Source organism: Rhea pennata, chromosome 1, assembly GCF_028389875.1.
Source record: "Rhea pennata isolate bPtePen1 chromosome 1, bPtePen1.pri, whole genome shotgun sequence".
Classification (NCBI taxonomy): Eukaryota; Metazoa; Chordata; class Aves; order Rheiformes; family Rheidae; genus Rhea; species Rhea pennata.
The window spans coordinates 180,056,598-180,072,034 of record NC_084663.1 but is presented as its reverse complement, the minus strand read 5'-3'; positions in this window follow the sequence as shown (position 1 = coordinate 180,072,034).

Sequence of the window (15,437 nt, the reverse complement as noted above, 5' to 3'; positions counted from 1 at the left end):
TAAAGTGGCAGTGAAATATTCATTACAGTTATAACTATCAATGACAGTATATCATATGCCTTTTCTTGCCTTCTGTTGTAGCAAATTCTTTAGAAGACAAGGCTTTCCACAGTATGTGTGAGAAAATGTATACTGGGTGGGAAGGAGGAGAGAAGTAGTAGATTATGGTGCAATATAGAGTAAAAATGTCTTGAAAAACATGTGAAGAAGGAGCTACGTCATAAGATCCCACCCTAGTGCTCCAGGGTCTGTAAAGATGACTTTGTGGAGTTTCTTCGGAAGCTGTAAATACTGGTTCACTTCTAGAGAGCTTTAGACTAGAATACAGTTCTGTAGCTTATTTTGAACACCTGTGAATTATGAAGATGTGACTTCTTTTCATTCAAAGTCTAGCTCAGCCCTGTGCAGAGAGGTTGTACAAGCTCAATAAGCCATTCGACCCTTGTCCAAATGCTAGATTTGAGCCATTTGTGCATACTCTCTGGTTTTATTAAAAAAGGCAGAAAAACATGTTATAACTGACAGTCTGCTTGGAATGTGGATTGCCTGGATAATGTTTTGAAAACAAGTCATCACAGAGATTAAGTGAACCAGTTTTCAAAAGATATCCCAGAAACTAAGGCTACCTCTAAGATATAGGAGAGCTTCTGAGCTCCCGGGATAAGCTGAAAGCAGTCAGCCTCCAAGACGGGACAAAACCTGCAACTAGAAAAAGCAGTGCAGGTATATGGGCTAAATGGGAAGCATAGCCCAGCACTTGATTTGGACAGCTGGGACACCCAGCGTCTGACAGGCACTTCAGCAGTCATGCTCACAACAGTTAAGACACAGCCATCGACAGCAATGCAAAGTGCAGGATAATGAATTATTTTGGAGATGTGATCTTTGCCTCTTCTGTTAATAAATCAGTGTATTTCATACTGTGCTTTCTGAGGGAAAACAGGATGTGCTTTGGGAATTTTCTGTTCATTTGTGGAAGAAAATACAGAAATTTATTTTTCTAAATAACTGAAGAGTCTGAGATAAAATATTTTATAATTCAACAATGAAAGCTATAGCAAAGGCATATGAATATCACATCTTGCACATATTAAAATATTTTTTCTATTTATATATGTTTAACTCTTCTCCAGCCAGAAACTCCTCCCTTTGTGTAAGGTTGGCATCTAGCAGTTTAAGAAATCTTAAAAATCTATTTTTAAGTTTCTTCATACTTTCTTTATACTGTTCATAATTAAAAACAAAATACAGAAAGAAGAAAAATAATCTTCAGCAAGGGCAGCTATAATACTACAACATAGTGTATTAGTAAAAGAAATACTTTGTCTAGGATTATGCTACAGGTTAATTTTCAGAAAGAAAAGGCTATTCCACATCTTGTACTTGAAATTTCCTAGTTACAAATAATTCTCTAGTCTACTCTAAATCAGTCTCTGAGCTTATTTTAATTGTATACATGCTCATTTCTGGTTCATTTGTTTAGCAACTTCATAATTATTTCATTTATTTAACTGCAAAACTATGGTTTCTGCATTGACACAGTTGTCTCAAATTCGTATGCTTAACAATACTTAGACTTTCCCTACAAAGTGGTGGAATGTCAAATACAATACCTATACAGCAATGAGAAGACACAAAAAAGTTCATTGTCAGTTTAGAACAGTACAGTGTACTTTCCAGAATTAACAGTTTGTAATCACGCCAGGAATTGCGCACTGCTGAACCTTTCCTACATTCTGCAATATTTTAAAGAATCATACCTGTATCAAACAACTTCTGAAAAGGATCAATTTAAAGTAGATTTTGAAATCATGAAATCTGATTATGGGGAAAATTATCACTCTATGTGTGTTTGTATGCTTGGAAGAGATAATGGAAAGCTTCTATTATGATCTACTTAATGTCCCTTACATTCTTATTTATACAGCACTATAAATGTATGTAACTTTGTTGAGTAATAAGGTAGAGAAGGAGCTTACAACCTAAGGGGAAGCTTTTGACTTTGCAACATTACCTCTGGATGCCATCGAAGGGAAGACAGTCCTGACAATTCCTTCCTTGCCTCTGGGAATAATTAACTTGTGCCGTTCAATTCAAGGCCCACACTCTTCCTTTTTTGTTGTTGGTTGAACCGTGCAGACTGCCAGATTGTGGGACAGCATCAGCTCCCACAGTCCATTTGTTCTCTTCATCCAACTACATAAAGAAAATGGAAAGGGAAAGAGTGATTTTTAATGCTTTATCCTCATTCCAAAGTAGATATAAGCTAGTCTTTATGCCTCTTTATTCCCAGCTGACATTTATCTAGGAAAAACTATAATCTTGCTTTAATTCACTTAATTGTTGATTGTTCAGAACTTCTTAAATCCTTTAAAGAAAGGAATATTATTTTCATCTTCTCAATACAAGGCCCAGGCATAAAAATATCTTTTCAATCTCAGCCAATGAATAATTCATGGTCCTCCAGGCAGCGTGCTTCATATCATGAAATAAATAACTGTATTTGATAATGTCATTATCAAAGAAAGCAGTTTTCTTGATGTGAACAGAGCATTAAGGATAGACTTATCACTGTTCTTTTCACTCTGATCCCTGTCTACAGTACCAACAGGAGACCTATATCTGCACCCCCATCTCGAGGAAGTACTTCTAGTGGGGAACTTTCAAAAGGTGATAAAGAGGAAGGAGAAAAGGAAGACCTATCATGATATTTATTTCTTCCACACCAAGTAGCCAATTCTAACAAGACGGGAAAAACAAACAAACAAACAAAAAAAAAAGTATTTTTTGAGTGCATCTATTTTGGCGATGTAATGCACAGGAGGAGTCCTTCTACATACAAAAGTATTTGAATTTTTGCACTATATTTAGCTTCCATTCAAAGGTTTGCTTCCTCCAATGGTGGAATCAAGGCTGACGTTGCTACATGAGCACCGCGTAAAGTGCATCAGTTGTAACTGGGATATAAGACCCCTTAGGTGCGTGTAGTGCATACCTTGCTGTCCACAGAGATGAGATGTGCATATGCTGTCCTTGGGCCACAGTGAAGCACAATACATAAAAATCTGGTCCTTCCCTAAGTGTGCTACACCAGTCACTAATAAGCTAATCAGCCTTTCTGTCATAATATTAACATTAAGGTGGAAGTCTGACTCCTCTTCATTTTCTTTTAAGATGCAGCAGCTTTATTTTCTCTTCATGTAAGAAAACATTTTTGTTTGAAGTACAGAAATAAGAGTGGAAGGAAGGACATCACTGACTTCTTACCAATCAGAATGAGTCAAACTGGGTCAGAGAAATATGATGGCATTTCTGAAGAAGGTATATTAATTACCCACTTAACTTCATTTAGCACTTCTCTTCAGTAATAAATAACATTTCAGTTAGACAGGTACTTAGACACTCTTGTGTAGAAAAAATGACCTTCTTTCCAAATATGAATATATTTACAGATGAAAGATAGAAATTTGGGTAGGACAGAGTAAAAATCTAGTTGAATTAATGCCAAAAGAGTTCAAGGCTATTTTGGACTCCAGAAAAGATTTTGCCTGACTTTTCATTTACACTTGCTGTGTCTATAATTCCTGACACTTTCAGTCCAAAGACAGGAAATAGTAATAAAAAAATACAGTGTGATTATGCATCTTTTTCTTTGTTCTCTATTTCTAGCTTGAGGAGCTCATGAACCTATAAGATTTCCTCCCTGCATCCTGATCAGAAAGACCAAAAACAGATTAGTGACAGATTGAATCTTAAAATATGTACTCAAATATTTTGAAGTTTGCCTATACAGAATGCCTGCATGTTGCATTGAATTCTTCCATTCATGTTATTTGTTTGCACTAGTGGTTTCTGGCTCATCAGCTTCATCCAAACTCCAACCTTTTGAGTTACAGGCAAGACAGCAACTCATTCAGATGCACAGTAGGAATATCTGTGCAAATTCCATACCCTTCCAGCAAAAGCTGGTTGAGTATTAGAAACACTAAAATTCATTTTAAGCAACTTTATTTATTCTGAATGGAATGCCTGTAGTTTGGAAATTTGGTGGACTATATCTCTGAGTATCATCTTATTGTCAAAAGTCCACAGTCCCTGCAAATCTGTTTAAGATTAGTAATGCCTGCCAATGTTGACTGCATCATACAAGCAAGAATTAGAAATTTTGTGTTAAGTAGATAAGATAAAACTCCAAAGATTTGGTCAAAAAAACTTGTGTAGTAAAGCAGAGCTTGAAATGTAGGTTTTTAAATGTAAGAACCACAACACTGAAAAATTCATCTCTGCTGTTGTCTGATCTTGGACATACTGCTATGCAAAGATTTCTCTATTAGTCTATAATGTTTATATATTCATTCAGTGACCATTGAAGGTAAAATACATAAACAGCTGTTTGAGCAAAATCTTGAACAAAATACTTCTTCCCTCAGGTGAATGCCTGAACCACTACGCTAGGACGATGCATCACTTGTGTTCATTTTTGGTACACTAATCTTTGGTTTTGTGTTGTGCAGGATCATAGTTTCAAAAAGGAGGGTTATAAAGTGCCATTATCTGGTGTAACTTGTTGGCTAATTTTCAGGATATTGCATATTTCCACATACCAAAGTGGGAAGTGAACTCATTCCCATTCTTCTTTCTGAATGGATGATTTGATTATAGAAAAGATGAGGAGCTGTTGTGGCTTGAATCCTCTTAGGGATCAATTCAGTGTTATTAAACTATTGTCTCTTTAAATTTGTAATGGTTCCTCAGTAACAGTAAAGGTCCAAAAAAACTTGCTTTTATTATTCTTAGCTAATAACTCCCTTTCCATATATAAGAACTTGCATGCATTTCAGGCAGAAGTAGGCACCCGAAAAAGGGCACCTCTCCTTATTCACATTCACTTGACAAAAATAATACCAGGACAATGGTGAGAAAAACACATCATGAAAGGCACTTGTTGCTGACACAAAAACAGGTTGTAATGCAGCAAGTGCTTTGGCAAACCATGAGGACCACATGGGGTGTGTCAAAATGTACTCAGCAGAAGAATCCTGTCTGCGAGCAGCCTGCGCACAGGCAATTACATTACAGGCATTGGCACCAAGGGACAAAATCAACCTCAGAGGAGTGAATCAAATAGAGCTCAAGACACATGTTGTGAAATTGCCCCAAGAAATAGGCAACCGGCCAATAAAGCATAAGGCAGCATGGTCAGAAATGAGATGTGTCATGGTCTAACATATGGGACGAAGAAAAATCAGAAGAAGAAAACTCTCTCTACATCTCAAGGTCTGATACAAAGGGTAAAGGTATGTCCTATCCATCTACGTCTCTATGTGCCTTAGTATTCATAATATGGTTATCACGGAAAAGAAATTATCCATCTCTTAACTGAAGTCATCCTGAGAACAGAGTCATAAAAATCATTTAATGCTTACAGTAAGATTCTAGCAATTGTAAATATCTCTCAAATTATGTATATCTTTATAGAAAATACATATAGAAACTGAGTAAATGGTGAACATCCTATAATTTTTTGTGGGCTTTAACAAATAACAATATATCCCTGTTGTAGAACTACCAAAGTTGGCTGATAAAAACGTTTTAGCTAGTTCTCCATAAGTTCTATAGTATCAAATGAACATTTTAAAATGAAATAGTTAATCTTTATATTTATGTATTGTTGACAGAATTTTCCAAAGAGTGCAAAAATACAGGCATTCTTTCAAGATCTTGTAATGGAGGGACACTGCAAAGCCATGTATATATATTTTTTTTAATTTCTATATTTCAAATTTTTTTTATATTTCACAGTTTCAAAGTTTCAATAGATTCATATTTTGAATCTATATCAAATATAGATTCAAATCTTTATTTCAATTTTTTTAAAACTTCTATAGAGAGTAATGGATGGGCTGCTTTGTTCCAGCAGGAACCGATGAAACTATGCCCTACTGTTTACTAAGGAGAAAGGTTTGGGAGGCAATAGCAGAATTAATAGATCTATGTTTCCTATGTTTTCTACTTAAATGGGCTAGAAAACAAAAACTACATGTGGGACCAAAGTTGCAATAAAAAGAAGACTTTCTAATTTCCCAAATGGTCCATATGGGTCCGTGTGCAGTCCCTAGCTACCAAAAGAAGTTTTAATACTGCACTCCACAGAACTGGCTCACGAGCAGCCAAGAACATCATACAAACATTTAACCTGTTCAAGTTTAAGGCTGTTTGTGCCGAGTTATCATTTTGTGGAAAAGCAGCGTCAAGAAACAACATACTAGAGAAATTGTTCGGCTTTAAAATAAAGTCTTGGGGTGGAAGGGGGAGTATGAGAAGGGAAGGGGACAGAAAGGAACCTTTCCTTCCTAATGTGGAAAGTGACAAATCCCTCCAAAATTTACAGGCAAGCACTGCAACAGCCAGAAGCGATGAGCTATGCAAAGGTGAGTTTTGCACGCATTTCAGGCAGAAGCAGGCGTATTTACATCTAGTGACACTGCGTGTGCCTCAGAAATGGAACCATTTCCTCACAGCAGCAGCTGTGTCCCGTGTGAGAGCCACAACGCTCCTTTGTGCAAGGTCAGTTCCTCTTTTTAGTTCTTTTCACTGTCAAAGCAGCAGTCCGGCTCATTGATACGGTGAAAGGGCAATATCAGCTGATTGGCAAGTGTCTCACCAGCAGGAAGTTAGCTGATAAGCTTCTTAAGCAGCGAGCCCCGGTAAGCAGGAAGCACTGGAGCCAGCTCAGGGAAGTTACCCTTAAAATTGCTGTGCTCAGATCTCAGCCTCAGCAGGCTAATTAGAAGCTGTTGAAAGGAAGAGTCTCTGGTGTGCATTTTTCTATAAACAAGACTCAGGAAACATGTTGCTTGTGCGGCAGTAAACAGACAGGGAGATAAATGTTTAAAAGCTACCGTAAAAAAATCTCAGACGATTCATGAGTACAACAACGGAAAAACACAGCCTAATATAAGTGGCCACTGAAAGGTTTTGAAGCAGCCTGGGACAGGTCCCAGTGGGAAAGTAGCAGGCAAACAGGCAAGCTATGCAAATGACTACGGGCAATTTGAACATTTCCTATTTATGGAACCCGATCAGGCCGAGAGAAAGGAACGGTGCATAATGAGGATTATCATATTTCTCCACATGACATGCTGGATAGAAAGAGCACTAACAGACCTTTCTTTATTGTGAGCTAATCATGTAGACAGGCACTCTCATTCTTTATGGAAAAGACAAAGCATATTAAATTAGGAGTATTAGATTGATCTAATGATAGGATGGCAGTGTGAACAGAGAAGGGCTCAGAGATGTAAATGCATGATCTGCTAAGGTTATTAAAATAACATTCTCCTAAGTGTTCTCTCTCCCTACCCTCACAAGATTATAAGATCTTTAGACCCATGAACACACTCATATTATTCTAAAGGTAAATTATGCATATATATATATATATATATATACACATACACACACATGCACACACATGCACACACATGCACACACACACACACACGTGTGTGTGTGTGTGTGTGTGTGTGCATTTGTTATGAATTCTGATTTTCAAGTATAATGCAAAATCTTTCTCTGTACTTAGGGTTACCCGTTCCCCAAATGGGAAGAGTTACCTGAAAGGGAGGGTGGGCAGAACTAGTTAAATTATTTCCGCAGAGTTTGGTTTGAAAAACATCAAGTATTGACACAAATAAGCCAGTTCCTGCAGGATCCATTCCGATATCCGATTATCCTCTTCCCTTTTCCTATTCTACTACTGCCACAAACCTCCTCACCCCATTAAGAAGGCTCATTTCTAGATCCAAGAACAATGCCTGGGCGTACAAATGTTAGCTATCTGGTACTGTCTTTTTCCTTATGGCAGAAAGTTTGACTGCTAACACCATCACCGATGAAAAATCATCCCACGCCTAGTTAACCACCCAAAGCTCGCTCCATTAGAGCCTCCCTATGCTGTATGGGCAGACAGGTGCTAGCACCTGTGAATGGTGACACATTATTCGCTCAGAGTCAATTTTCAGCATAGTCATATAGGTCCATCATAGATGCTGCTGGTAGGAGGTCTGAGTACAGCCCCTACCACCAATTTCAGCTAATCCCTAGATTTCTGAAAGAAGTGTTTAGCTGTCGTTCCCCAGCAGCTGCTATCTTCCCTTTTCAGCAAGCAAGGGGTCTTTGCAAGGGAGAACACAGCTACCACCAGACCCATAATCTCACAGCTCCATTAACTTTGTGGCACTGATATCCACAATCTATGACAGAGAAGCTATCAAACACTCCAGGATCCTCCCAGCAACTGCAGACTGGGGAATGTGAACGTACAATATTTAGTGAGTGCTTGATGAGAGCACAGGAGGAGGACTGTGCAATGCTAGGGATCACTGGGCATTTGTGCCATATCAGTGGAGCTGGCAGCTTGCAGTTTAAGTATTAGTGCCCCATATACACCTCCCTTTCTGCTCTCCTGCTGACGGCACAGACATCCTACAGCCCTTCGAGGTTACTTAACTTCAATGCATAGGCACGGCAGGGTGAACTAAAGACTGAAAGCAGGAATTATCTCTGAATTTCCTATCTTGCGGTGATAGATACTTAAAAGGTGCAAAAGTACATACATATATATCCATAGATATGCATAGATATATATGTATGTCTTTTATATGGAATTTCGTGAGACACTCCTATACTGTAATTTGTGGAGTGCATGTCACTGACACAATAGAATGCTAAAGCTCAGCGGCATTATGGACTGTCGTGTCAAATCATACTTAGAGAGTTTTAATATGTGGATTACAGATATATTAAACCATACTCTCCCCTGCCTATTATGTCAATGGGACTTTGCATATTTGAATAATACTACTGTGCATAATCCGAGAATTACACCATGCATGCACAATAGGTCTGTGTAAACTAGAAATGAGTAGGAAAAATCTAGATCCTGTGTCAAATATTAGTTATTTTTAGTGAATAACCACAAGGACAAGTACTGTTATTTTCTAAACTCTCTGTATACAAAGTTAGCACATATAAACACACATTTATGGTGAAAACCTGGTGTTTAAGTTATATATATATATATATATATATATATATATACACACACATATGTACTGTTTTCTTACTTCATTCTATTTTAATTTTCAGATCACTTCCTCAGTGCATTGGAACTGAAGAGCTGAAAACATCTGTACTATCTTAACCATCTCTTCTTCTCCCTGCCCTGTAAATGGGTCTTTCCTGTTTCCAATTACTGAACTCTCCTTTTAACTTCTCAAAGGAGATTCAGTCTTTCCACATCTCTACCTGCCAACACTCCCTCCCTCAATCATATATTGAATTTCATCGCCTCTCTTACACTATATGCTCCAGTTCCTCACAGATTCACAAAGACCACGCGTTTGTGTTTAGCTTAGTTCTCCTATGCTCACTGATTCTTTTCTCACATTGCTACGAGAACTGCACAGAGTGGGGGAATCCAAAAGGAAGACAAAGAAAAAAACAAAAAAGACATTTTCAGTGCAAAATTTAATTTCTGCAAAATTGATTCATGATAGTTATGCTTCCATTACAAGTTTGTGGTGGGCAATAGGAGTAGACCTATAGACTGAAAGAGTTGTTGCTGAGGACTTGATGGCCATACTATATGCATTTTGTTGGGATTTGTTCAGATTAACTACAGTCTTGTTCCTTTTACTGACTGCTACATAACAGATTCAGCATATTAGATGCACTCCTAGAGTTATTTTTTTGATTGATTTCATCTAAAAGCAATTCAATTTATGCAATCTGAAATCACTCCATGTTGCAAACCAAAGTGAGTAAAATTGGAAAATTTGCTACAACACACTTCCTGGTTTAAGTTAAAAGACTAATGTAGATGCATCCCTACCAAAAATCATCATTTATGTCCAGAATCATCTTGAGTAACTTTGTATGTCAACTGAAGCATGCAAAATTATGTGTCTAATTGTCAGAAATTCCTCTCTCTGTATAGTTGAGTGAAATAACTGAGAGTTTTATAAGAAAGACATAAATATCTAAGGCTTATTTATAAAGTAAAGCAAGACAATTTTCAGTCTTGAAACAATGCCTAGCTTTTAGGAAATGTATGGGACTTTTATCCCATACTATAGGATTCCTGCAATTTTTTTTATCAACGATAGATAACCAACTGTTGGAACTGTTTCTAAACTGATGGAGCTTGAGCTAGATAGCATAGTTCAGGTCTTAAAATGTAATTCCCATCTATCTACCTACTCCACCTCTTCATAAGCAAAAGCTCATTCTCAGCCTGAGTTTCAACCACTGGTCCACATCAAACCAGCCTTTAGAAAATGTTTTTCACCTTTCTCTGTCATTTCTTTCTGCCTCTTAGCTCTGGTGTTTTGTCTTCACATATCCCTTAGGCTTTTATTCTTTTATGTGCGCCACAGTCCTCTATTTCTTTGTGTAGTCTCATATGTGTACCTTTGAGGTCTCTATTTTGCTTTCATTTATCTCCTCTAGCTTTTTTCCTTCTACTTCTGTTTCCTTTTTTGCCATTTCCTTCTCTTCAGAGCTAATGACAGCCTATGTTCTATGTTTTCTACTACAACACGCTGTAAAGGAGAGACACAGTGAGATTACTTGCATATTTTGGAAGCCATGAGACAGTATCCATCTTTCTTTAGTTTTGGTGTTTTCTTTCCTTTTATTTCTTTGCCTTTTTGAAAGGAGAAGACTTTGTCTAATTTTTAATAAAACTCAACTTCTCAATATGAAAAGCCATAGGCATGCTGCCCATGATAGCAGTGCTCGAGTTCAGCCATCAGTCTGCAGCAGCATTTGGCTGGTTGCCTCCAGCTTGGACTGGTTGCCTCCATACACTCCTGGGGTGGATCACAAATTCGAGTTAGTTTCCTAGTGCAATAACTATTACCTTGCCTGAGCATCACTGTCTGGAGAATCAGCTGGCTTATTTCTGGTGGAAAGTGGGAAACAAAATATGCAAATTCAATGGCGACAGAGTTTAGGCCAAGTTCTTTATTACAACATGAACACAGCAGAAGAGTATTTGAAGAAGAGGCATCGGCCAGTAAAAGTGATGCACAAAACAGTGGAGAGTGGACAGATATCATCACCTCATGCAAAACCTCTTAAGGAGCTGAGGAGCTCACAATGGGAAAACAAAATTATTTTGGGTGGTATATCCCAGCTATATTCCCACCACAAACTACTTGCCACCATGGACGAGCATATGCAAGTAATTAACACATCCTAAAGGCTTTTGTGGTTAAGAATTGTTTTAAATGCTGTGACTATTTTATATGAACATTAAGCTACACCAGTGCATGTTTAATTGGTCTATTAATAGGTACCTCAGGTGACTGAATATGTTTTGGCCTATAGCTTTAGCCCTCACAACATGCATTAATGGTTCAATAAAATATAACCTCTTGTGTCCTGGTGCTCTGTTTAATTAATTTTAAAGTTCTTTCTAATTACTAACCTGAATTCTTTATTATTTTCCCTTTTTAATGGATGATTTAACACAGCTTTCATGACTGATTCTACCACCTCTGATTCATGTGGAAATACAGACTGAATAAAGGCTGAAAGGTTAAGGCTTAGTGCCTAACTGCCTGTTTTATTTTCCAGTATTGGATAAGGTGTTCAGCTTGTTGGTGATAAGTACTTTTATCAGTATTTTCTCTGCATTCTCTAACTGGGTGAATAATTTCGACATGGCTGTCTCCTTTTTTTCCCCCTCTTCTTTTTAATAACTGTGAAAATAAGTATTAAAATAAATAAGTTTTTAAGATTATTATTCAAGAGCTTTCTTTCTCCCTCCTGTGGAGAAGACGACTGTGATAGTTATAAAGCTCCCTGTTCACAACTTTCCCCCTCTATGTAATTTGCAGCTCCTGAACAGTTTATGAACTAAAGCTGTTTTTTTTTAATTTGTTTTTGTTTTATTTTGTTTTCTAAATTTGTCTTTGGTTCTGGCTATTTTCATACATACTGTAATTTATTCCACCAAGTCTCCATAACCCTTAATATTACAGTACAGCAATGAAACGTTCAGGCTTCAGGAGAAAATTGCTCCTGGGGAAAAAGTCAAACCTTCTGCCTTGTTATATGATACCAGAGTTTAATGAGTATGTAAAGTATCAAATTAAAAAATGTTAGCAGTTTATTATAGCTGAGCAATCACTGAATGAGAAACAGGTTTCCCTTTCATTGAGCATTAAGGACATGACCTGCGGCTGATAAGCACACTGCTGCTTCAGATCCAACACTTGATTTAAGACTGGAGTACTTGCCAGCCAAAAATCAACCTATGTTTTGTTTGTTTGTTTAATCAATAATTTTCCAAGCTGCTTATAGGCAAGAAGTGTTGTAATGAATTAAGAAATTAACTAGGTTTAAGTTAGTCATTTACATTCATCATATTCCGTTTTTCTCCAAGCCCACTGCTATGCAAATAACCCTTAAAAGACAGCGAGACCCTACACAACTATTTCTAACTGTTGTGCTCACCCCACCACAGTTCTGGGTATTTTTGGTGCCCTTTTGTCTTCTGGCATGCCTTTTCCCAATATAATATAAATGTAAATATAATATAAATATAATGTAATATATATTTTCAGTGGTGAAATTAGAGCTGCAGAGAATGGAGGCAGTGCCCTATAATTCCTGTGAGCTATGAAGGACCATCCTGTAGAGTTTGTGAACTATTTTCCATGTGCCAGGACAATTCCGGTTGTTCTCCCATTAAAATCACAGTACATGTTTTGCAGACACTTCATCCCCGTCATGACACCTCCCCGTGAACAGCTCTATCGAAGGGCAGTGCTTACCCCAGGACCACCGCCAGCACAAGCCTGCACACCATCAGTAATCACCGCAGTTTCCACATGGCTGAGAGTTTCCATGCAGCTTCAGCTCAGATCACTGGGATGATTGATCTTGACTTGATCAAATCTTGCTTTATAGGAAGCCGGGACATGGCCAGCGATAACCTGTTAAACCTCAAAATCAAAATCGAGTCCCACAGCCCAAACACCGCGTCTGTTGTCAGGTCCTACACTGCTGTAGGATGGCTGTGGCCCTCACCAGCATGAACAGTCCTTGTTCGTGCTCTGTGTAGGAGCCACTGCTTCTCGCAGCCTTCTTCAAGGCTTCTTCAAGCCGCCTCCTCAGGGCCACAAGGGGCCAGGTTAGAGGGGCCTCCAGGGGCAATGTGTTCCCCTCCACCTCACCTGCTTTGCCTAAGGACTGCTCTCTGTGTGCCAAAACGGCACTGCACACACAAGCAATTCCCAAGAATAACTAAGTATAAATAGTCCTATATCGAAATCAAACACACAAGCAAGCAGGCATTTCTCTTCCATACAGGTAATTGAAAGGTTTCCTGAAAGCTCAACTGGAATTTAGAGTAACCAAGACAGAAAATTCCTTCTGCTTGTTTTTTTGTTTGTTTGTTTGTTCCCCCCCCCCCCAATTAATTCATTCTTAATGCGAGGGTGTTTGTAATACAGTTGCTGGATTTTTTGTCTTCTTTTCTTTTTCCTTGTGTTTAATGGAAATCTGCTATAGAATGGACTAAAAAAGGACTAGTATGAGATACATCAGCTGGAAAGGCAAATTTCCGAGACATTAGCAAGCAGGAAATAGGGATTCTGAATAAAATGATCATCTCTGTCTTAATTACATTTACTGACACAACGGTAATATTTTCCCCATTTCTTAGGTTTCACTCCTGACTGCTGCAATCACAAGGATCCCGTAGTACAATTTGTTTGACCACACTTTATTGCATTTTCCCTGTAAGTGATCCCTCTTCTGTTGCATTGTCCTTCCTAATGCACTGTAATGGAGAAGCAAAAATGCTAATACAGAGTAATGTAGTTAACGTGGTAGTTTGCTGACTTCTTTCCTGTGATTTCTGATCAGTTCAATCTTACCATTTTCCAAAAATTTTGTTCAGTTTTATTTTTGTTCAAAAAATTCTCCTTTTCCATTTTAATCTTCTTCTCCTGATAAAAATACTTTTTATTAAGTTATTAAGCCTCTGAGTAGGTACTTTTCTTCTGTTCAGTGCAACTGTAGATCTATCATTTGCAATGCAGCAGTATCCAGAAGGCCAAATCAGAGCATGCATCACAGTGGCTGATGCTGAAGAAAGTCATGAGAAAATAATATTTGCACCAAAAGCCTACTTCTGTATGTGGTCCTGATGAAACAATAAGTTTTGCCAGTGCAAAAGAATATATATATATATATATATATCATTTGGAAATGGAGATATACTCATTGCTCATCACTCTCCAGCTTTGCAAAGGAAGGTGGCCAAAGTTCAGGTCTGAAATAAAAAAGTACAAATTTCCCTCAATTTTATTTTCAGTGAACAATAGGAATTTACTTTTGTAAGGTTTTTTTATTTCTTTTTCTTTTTTTTTTTTTTTTTTTTTATTATCAGAACCAAATCTGTTTTAGCAGAATGCTAACATTCATCCTTTTCCACTGCCACATCCCCCAACTCACTTTTCACAGTCTGTGTGAACCTCAGATTTCATTATGCTGTTTGTGGCATGCTGCACTCCACCCTGGCCACAGACCTTGGGTAGAAAACCTTTGCCTCTTCTGAGTTTACACACTACATACTCAGCAAGTACAGATATTGGACCCTTTCAGTCCTTTTATAAAAACACACAGCTACTGCAGGCAAGAAGTACTGCTCTGGGTTCTCCGATTCTTCTTTCCCATCTGTGTCAGCCACAGCCCAGCCCACTTGTGTTTCTCAGAAACTGCAGATAGTGTTTTGTTATGCTTGGGTCCCCTTCAGCACAGCATTTTTCTTTCTTTAATGTTAGTCAGTATCTTTCTCATAATCAATGAATGTCATTCACATTGGCAAGTTATTTTCATTCATCTTTACCAAGGATTCATTAATCACTGGGGGAGTTTCTGCATAGCACACCCTGATTAATGGCCTCTCTGCTTTCCGGTTGAGTAGAAATTTTCTGTTATAGTTGGTAAATTTCTCAGTTATTTAAGCACAGAATCTTAGAAATCATAGGACTGAGGATAGTCCTACCTGCACACAGGCAGGATCAAAGTCACTTAGACCATCTCTAAAAGAATATTTGTCTAGCCTATTCTAATAATAATAATTTAAAAAAAGTGAAGAGAAAAACATATTCTGTACAGGAATCTTATTGTAGTGCTTCACAAATGCATGGCTTGCAAAAATTTCCCCAGTATCTAAACTGTATCATCTTTGCTGGAAATTGAACTAGTTTCTTTTTGTCTCAGACCTAGTGGTCACAGAAAACAATTAATCTCTGCCCTCATTATAACTGCCTTTTATAAAACAGAAAAGACTCTTGCTATCTCCTGTCTCTTATTCTTCTATCTGCTAGATAGAACAAATACAATTATTTCAATCT